We start from the raw sequence: 7,949 nt of genomic DNA on the forward strand, positions 1-7,949 counted from the left end.
CCTGGAATGCTGTTCCCTTGCTTCTCAGTCATTCAGGTCTCAGCTCAGATGTCATCTCCTCAGAAAGGCCCTTCCCGGCCACCCATCTAAGCAGTGCTCACCCACTCCACCCTGTAATTCTCAAACACTGCCTCCTATTCTCTCTCTTTCTAGGTCCTATCAGAGTTTGTTTCCGTTTGTGTTTTGTTTTGACATGATTGTGTTTCTTCTTGGGTTGTTGTACTCATTATTTGGTTCCCTCGCTAGGTTGTGTAGGGACAGAGCCCATCTTGGTGCCTGCAGAGACTGGCATACAATAAGTGCTCCGTAAATGAACAGGCACTGGCGTGAGAAGAAGAAACAGCAGATTCAGCTAAAACCAGAAATCACTGGCCACACTCCTGCTGGAGAATTCTAAGAAACAGGGGGTTCCACAATTCCATGATGCCGAAGGTTCATCATTCCAAGTTTGGGGGCATCTGTGAATTCCTAATTCCAAAACCTTTCCAGGAGGTGCCTTACCTCCCCTGGGAAGACAACAGGTCCCCTCTCTGGGCCACTAGTCCAAGCAGTGGTACCCCTTCCTCATCCTCTTCTCCTTTAGAGCCTCTGTCTTCTCCTGGGCCTTCTCTTGACAGAAGCCCTCCTTCTGGGGCTTCCCTGGTGGCACGGCGGTTAAGAATCCTCCTGCCAATGCAGGGGACACGGGTTCGAGCCCTGGTCTGGGAAGATCCCAGACGCTGGGATCATCCCACAAGCCCGTGCGCCACAACTACTGAGCCCACATGCCACAACTACTGAAGCCTGCGCGCCTACAGCCCATGCTCTGCAAAAAGAGAAGCCACCACAATGAGAAGCCCATGCACTGTAACGAGAGTAGCCCCTGATCACCACAACTAGAGAAAGCCCGCGTGCAGCAACAAAGACCCAATGCAGGGCTTCCCTGGTGGCGCAGTGGTTGAGAGTCCGCCTGCCGATGCAGGGGACGCGCGTTCTTGCCCTGGTTCGGGAAGATCCCACATGCCGCGGAGCGGTTGGGCCCATGAGCCATGGCTGCTGAGCCCGCGCGTCCGGAGCCTGTGCTCCGCAACGGGAGAGGCCACAACAGTGAGAGGCCCGCGTACCGCAAAAACAACAACAAAAAAGACCCAATGCAGCCAAACAAACAAAAAAAAGCCTTCCATCTCTTCAAGTTCAACAGCTCCTTCTTGACCCTCATCTCACAGCTCTGCCCAGAGCAGCCTTTCCTCTCCCTGCCCCCATGCCCTCCTGATCTGTTGGCCCTCCTTCCTCTCTGAGGGCTGGTCCTCCTAGCCTAGTCACCTGAATGTCACCTTTGCCCACACCTCCGGTTGCCCAGGCTCTGAGCCACCACGTTCTCTTGGAGGCTTCAGGCATCACCTTCATGGAGATGGTTCCAAGCTCTGGATCCACTCCTGGTCCTACCCTGAGACCCAGCCCTGTGAGTAGAGCCACCAACTAATGGATGTCCCCTTGGATGTTCCCCAGGCCACTAGATGCAGCACCTCTGCCCAGACCTGTCCCTCACCCTGTCAGGCCCCAGTCCACCCTGATCCCCCAGGACAGAGCATCAGCATAGCCTCTTTTCTCCCCTTCTCCTGCCATGCAACCCTGCTCCCCATTCACACAGCCCCCTACCTGCACCAGCCCTTCATCCTCTCCCATCTGGACCTCAAGCCACCTTCTCACTCTGAGCAGCTTTCACTATTGTCACCTTCTGTTTGAGTCTGGCCCTCCCTCACCTAAAACCCTCCCATGGCTTCCTATGGTCCTTGGGACAAAGTTCCAGATCTTTAGGCATCAGATGCCCTGCACCACCTGGCCCAGCCCAGCTTCACTTCCCTCCACCGGTTCAAACACTCTCTGCTCTGGCCACATCAGCCAGATTACCTAATCTGTGTTCCTCTCCACCTCTGGGTCTTTGTTTATGTTGTTATCTCTTTCGAGAATTCCCTCCCTCTCCTTTTCTGCCTGGAGAAAATCCATTCTGTCAAAGCCCAACCCAAAAGGCACCTCCTCCAGGCAGCTTCTCCGAAAGGCATCTCCCCTTCCACACACAGACTGTTTAAAGTTGGCAGGTACATGGGTATTTATTCTATAAACACCTCTTCGTGGGGAAGATGATGGGGCCCTGGCGAGGACCAGCCCCAGGCCTAGCCTGGGAGGTTCCTAAGGTGGGTGGGACAGAGCTGAGGACACACCGCAGGCCCACCTAATCAGTGCCAGGAAAACTGTGCCCAGGGCCTAAAGGACCCAGAGGACGAACAGGAGCTCTACCTGGTGAGTTCAGAGAAGGCTTCCTGGAAGAGGGGACTTTTACCCAACAGTGTTTAGATCCCTCAGCCAGGCACACTCCACAGGGGAGGGTAAATACAGATTTGTGGATTGCCTGAGAAGCCACAAAACCACACACACACACACACACACACACACCTCTTAGTGTGTGTAATCTGCCAGGAAGGAGGAGATGATTTGCTCTGAGCAGCAGCAACCCGTTTGGGGAGCAGCTTTGAGAATTTGGGGAGGCTCAGCAGTCTGTGAGATGGGGATGAAACAGGAGGGGAGGGGGCAGGGCACAACCTTGAATGACATAGCCTGAGGACATGACATAAACTGATTACAACCAAATGGGTCCAAGATGGCAGATAAGTCGGACAAGTCAACTTCCAGTAGACCCTGAGCCTCAGTGTATGCTCACTGTAACACATCAACAAGCTGAATGACACACCCACAGGCGCCATGACAATTCCAAGACCAACCATAAGGATCAAAAAGTGGGCAGTGGCCCAATTCCTGGAAATCCCCACCCCTTCACGAAATAGCTGGAATACTCCTCCCCCTCATTAGCCTATGAAATTACCCACTCCTATAAAAACTGACAACCCCATAGCCTGGTGCATTCCTCACCTTCTGAGATGGCCCACACTCTGTGGAGTGTGTTTCTCTCTAAATAAATCCACTTCTTACCTATCACTTGTCTCTCACTGAATTCTTTCTGCGTTGAGACATCAAGAACCTGAGCTTCGGGGCTTCCCTGGTTGCACAGTGGTTAGGAATCTGCCTGCCAGTGCAGGGGACACGGGTTCGAGCCCTGGTCCGGGAAGATCCCACATGCCGGGAGCAACTAAGCCCGTGCGCCACAGCTACTGAGCCTGCACTCTAGAGCCCGCGAGCCGCAACTACTGAGACCGTGAGCCACAGCTACTGAAGCCCGCGTGCCTAGAGCCCGTGTTCCACAACAAGAGAAACCACTGCAGTGAGAAGCCCGCACACCACAATGAAGAGTAGCCCCCTCTCGCTGCAACTGGAGAAAGCCCGCGGGCTGCAACGAAGACCCAATGCAGCCAAAAATAATAAATAAAATAAATAAATAAAATAAAAATAAAACTTAAAAAAAAAAAGAACCTGAGCTTCATTAAGTCCTGAAACCAGGTGTGTGATCTCAGTTGGAAGAGTGTGGGTTTTGGCCGGGTTTGAGTCCCAGCCACGTGGGTTCAAGTCCCAATCTGAGGTGCACAGTTTCAGGGGGGCCCCTAGGCAGCACTTACTTGATAACTTACTGAAATGCCACATCCGGCCAGAGCAGGAGGCAGGGAAAGGACTGCCAGGCATGAGTTACAGCCTGGGCAGTCTAGCACAACCTTCTCATTTCTCCGGGAAGGCTTTCCCCAGCTAACTCATTTGCCATACAGGGCTTCAAAGCCGCACTCCTCTGGGGTCTCAGTTTCCCCATCTGCAAAACCCAGGGGGAAGGTGCAAAACTGGGGAAAGGGGTTTAGCTTTTGATCTCTCCCCTCCCACTGTACAGAAAGACGCAGCCCCGGTTCCTGGCTGGGTTTTTATGATGTGGATGTTTTTGCTTTTTTTTTTTTTTTAAAGTAAAAAGCTGAGAAGCAGCCCTGGGACACGGGATTGCTCAGACCACCTTAAATCAGCCTCACCGCCCCAGCTACTGTGGAAATTCCTTTCTCCGCGGTGGTTGGCTGGGCGCACCAGCCAATCAGCCCGCGGAGCTCCCACATGGGTCCGTGACGTCACAATGAGCGCTGGCCAATGGGGATCAAGGAACCGGCAACCAATGGCAGAAGGCGCTAGGATCGGCTGGGCCAATCGGAAGGCGGCGAGGCACTCCCAGCGGGGTATGGAGAGTGTGGCTCCCCCTCCCTAAGAGAACTGAGACCCTCGTGGACGCCTGATCCTGGCGGGTTTGGGGCGGGGTGGGGGGGGGAATCTCCGGCTCGGTTAGTATCCAAAAAACAGGGAGAAGCGATCCACCACCTAAGCCTGGCGGGTCTTCCTTTAAAAACAAGAGTCCCTCGTCCAACATACTACCTTGCAAAAGCCAGGCCAGCAAGCTGGACCGACTAGCGTCTTTCGCCCTCTTTTGCAGATAGGTAAACTGAGGTAGAGACGTTAAGTCACTGCGGACGCTCGGGGAAGAACTGAGACTCTCACTCGAGCCCGGAGGGTCCCAGCATGGTTCAGTTTCTGTCTTCAGGTCGGATGGGGAGGAATGGGCCCAGGGGTAGGCGAGGAGAGGGGGTTGCTGGTCCCCGCGCCTCAGTTTCCCCGGGCGCGAGCGGGAGAGTAGACTGGAACAGGGGTTCTACGAAAGACTACGAGCCCCAGAAGCTCCTGCGCGGCGCTCGCCCGGGTTGTCAATCAAAGTAACGTGGGTCCCTCTCCGACCCGCGCTCCCCCGCCCGCCGCCTCTCTCCTGCCAGCGCCCGCTCCCTCCCCGTCGGCTCCGGGCCCGGCGCGGTATAATTACAGCCCATTGATCCGACCCGGGCCGGGAAAGCGGCTCCCTCGGGGAGGCCAAGCCTTTGGCTTCCGACTTCGCCAACCTCTGCCTACCGCCCCCCTAGCCGAGCTGCTGGGCCACCAGCCAGGCCTGTCCCCTCCTGCTGGCCAGGGCTCGTAGGTGACCTCTGAGCCTCGGTTACCTTGGCGGTGAGCCCCCCTCAGAAAAATTACACACAGGTTTCCTTCCACCCAAGAACCTGGGACACCCTCCTACCCTGTTCTAGCGCCCCCGACCTCCTCATGTGACCTAGAGACTCTTGAGGGCCTCTCCCTGGGCCACAGTTTTCCCACCTGTACAGTGAGATGGTTGCACAAGACTTATTCATGAAACCAATGCTTTCTGCTGGCCCCAAGCGAGCAGCCAGCGCTAGGCCATGCAGGAGGGGTTCCTGAGTTTGGGGAAGTAGGGGGAAAACAAGCACATAGCTCTCAGACCCCTGAGAGTGGTCAGGGCTGGGGAAAAGGGAGGCACTGGGGTGGAGGTGGGGGTATGGGCAGAGCCAGGAGTGAGGTGTCTGCTTGGGAAGATGGAAAGGCTTCCTAGATGTCAGGTGGGGGTGTTTAAGCTGGGGTTCTGCAGAATGCATAGGAGTTGCCTCATTTGAGCTGTGCCTTTATATAACCCTAGACCAACATGGAAGAAGAAAGATGGGGCAACTTTAAACCCTGCCCTGGAATTGAGGAGCCTTGAGCTCTGACCCCTTGCCTTGCTGAGTGGACGTCTGAACATTCCCTGGCTGTGAAGTGGGGAGTGGACACACCCATGGGTGTAATACCCCTCTGCCTACTTTCACAAGGGTCCATAAAGTCCCAGTAGGCTCTGACCAGTGGGAGATGAGAAACTGCAGCCAATGGCTAGAGGCACTAGCATTGGCTGTGGGCTCCAAACTCCAGCCTTCCCCTGGGCAAGAACTGGACAGCTCAGGGGGAAAAAAGAAAGGGCTTTTGGAAGTCCAGGGTGGACCTGGGCTCAGTGGGTAACCTTATCTGGAATACGAGGTTGATAATAGAATCTTCAAATAAGTTCATGTCTATAAAGTACTTAAAATAATTCATAGTAAATGCTCAGAACGGGGTAGCCATTTGCACTCCCTTTATGCTCCAAAGGGCCCTTCTCTCCCAGCCTTATTTCATACCCCACAGCTGGGCTATGCACTCACTCTCCACTCCTCCCATATTTTTGATCACCCAAATGTGAATCAGATCTCATTCTTCCCTCTGCTCAAGAATCTTCCATAGCTCCCCATCACCCTCAGAGTAAAATCCAAACTCCCCACCTCTGTCTACATGATCTGACCCCCATCAATTTCCTACTCTCACCCCTCCCTCTCTCCTCCTCACTCACTCCCTTCCAGCCACACCGGCCTCCTTGCTGTTCCTCCAACACACCAGACATGGTCCTGCCTCAGGGCCTTTGCACAAGCTGTTTCCTTTGCCTAGACCACAGCTGGTTCAAAACATCAGCACCTGGGGAGGCCTGGCCTGGCCAGCCTGGCTGCAATAGCCCCCAACCTCCCTACCTGGTCAGCCTCTATCATTTCACTTCCTTCAGAAGCCTCATCACTCTGAACACTTACAGTTTATTTGCTTATGTGTTTATGGTTTGTCCAGGCCCAACACAATGCCTGTTCCACATATTTGTTGGGAAGATAAAGGGATGAGCTTAGAGAGGGTCAGAGCCTCTCCCAGGTCACTCAACATGTGGGGCAGGGCCCCAGAGCCCCTGACAACCTGCCCAGTGCTAACCCAACCTGCGGGGGTCTGCTGCAACCTGAAGGCCTGGGTTCAAATCCTACCTTAGCTGTTGTGTTGCTGTGATTCTGTCAAATGGGGGTAATGACAGAAATTTCTTCATCCCGTGTTATAGGACTCCCGGCACGGCATGCAGAACTTCCCAGACCAGGGATCGAACCCCCGTCCCTGCAGTGGAAGCGCCGAGTCTTAACTACTGGATTGCCAGGGAAGTCCGAGGCATCTCCTATTTTTAAACTCCTGGGGTCTCCTAGTCAATGTAGCCATCCCAGACCCTCACCCTCTGGACCCTTCCGTCTGGCATCTCTGTGAGCTGTGCCTCCATCTCTTTCCTGGGGCCGGGGGGTGGGGGGGGTGCTCCCTGCTGGACCGCAGACTCACCCAGCCCCCAGGCACTGCACAGGTGTGGGTGGAGCCCTGTGGCCTCATATGAATCTTACTCCCCAACTTCTGGTTTGCAGGGAGACATTTTATCCTCTCTGGGCCTCAGTTTACTCATCCGGAAAAGGGGGCTGCCCTTGATAATGGTACCCATGGCGGTTATTACTCTGGGCTAGCTGCTTTATTCAGTTGACCTTGTGTCTGACGCTCACAACTGCACTGCAAAGTAGGGGACGAGAACCTGCGGTGGACCAGGCAGAACTGCCTCCAGGCTTCTGCCCTGGGCTCCCTCTGCCTGGAACACCTCCCCGCCCCTAGCCATCTCCCTGAGGCAGGCTCCTTCTGTGATACAGGTCTCGGCTCAAATGTCACCTCCTCAGAGAGGCCTCCTCCCATCTCCTGGCTCAAGTAGCCCCCTGTCATTCTCTGTCTCCTGCCCCTGGTGGAGTTTTCTTCCTAGCACTTGACTGTTCTTGGAAATTATCTTATTCGCTGGTTTATTTGTTGTCTGTCTTCCCTACACGCTGTGGGTTCCACTAAGGGCAAGATGGGCCCTGTCCTGGGTCCAGGGCAGCCACCACAGAGCCTGGCACACATCAGGCGCCCAATAAATTCCGGTTGCCGGTCAGTCTGGCTTGGGAGTGGGGGGAGGGGAGGCGGCCAGGGCCAGAGACGCCTAGGGATCTATCCAGGGTCACAGAGAGCCGCGCTCCGGGTGGGCGCTCGGTGGCTGGCGTCTTGGGGTCCCGGGGCCACCCCCCCGCAGTTCAGGCCGAGGGGGCCGCGTGCCAGGTGGTCGTCCCCTCGTTCCCCGCGCCGCCGCGGCTGGGGAACACACCGGTAACCACGTGGGCCGGGCCAGCGCGTCACCCCAACTGGCCGGGACAGGCCCAGCGGGGCACGGGGAGCGCGGGCACCGCCCCTTCCCCGCCCGGGATCCGGGAGGCCGAGGAGGGGGAGTAGGAAACGGAGGGGACAAAGCGGGTGGAGGCGGAGTGGCGGGGGGAGGG

The sequence above is a fragment of the Grampus griseus genome (assembly GCF_964374135.1).
Source record: "Grampus griseus genome assembly, chromosome: 3".
In the NCBI taxonomy this organism is placed as follows: domain Eukaryota; kingdom Metazoa; phylum Chordata; class Mammalia; order Artiodactyla; family Delphinidae; genus Grampus; species Grampus griseus.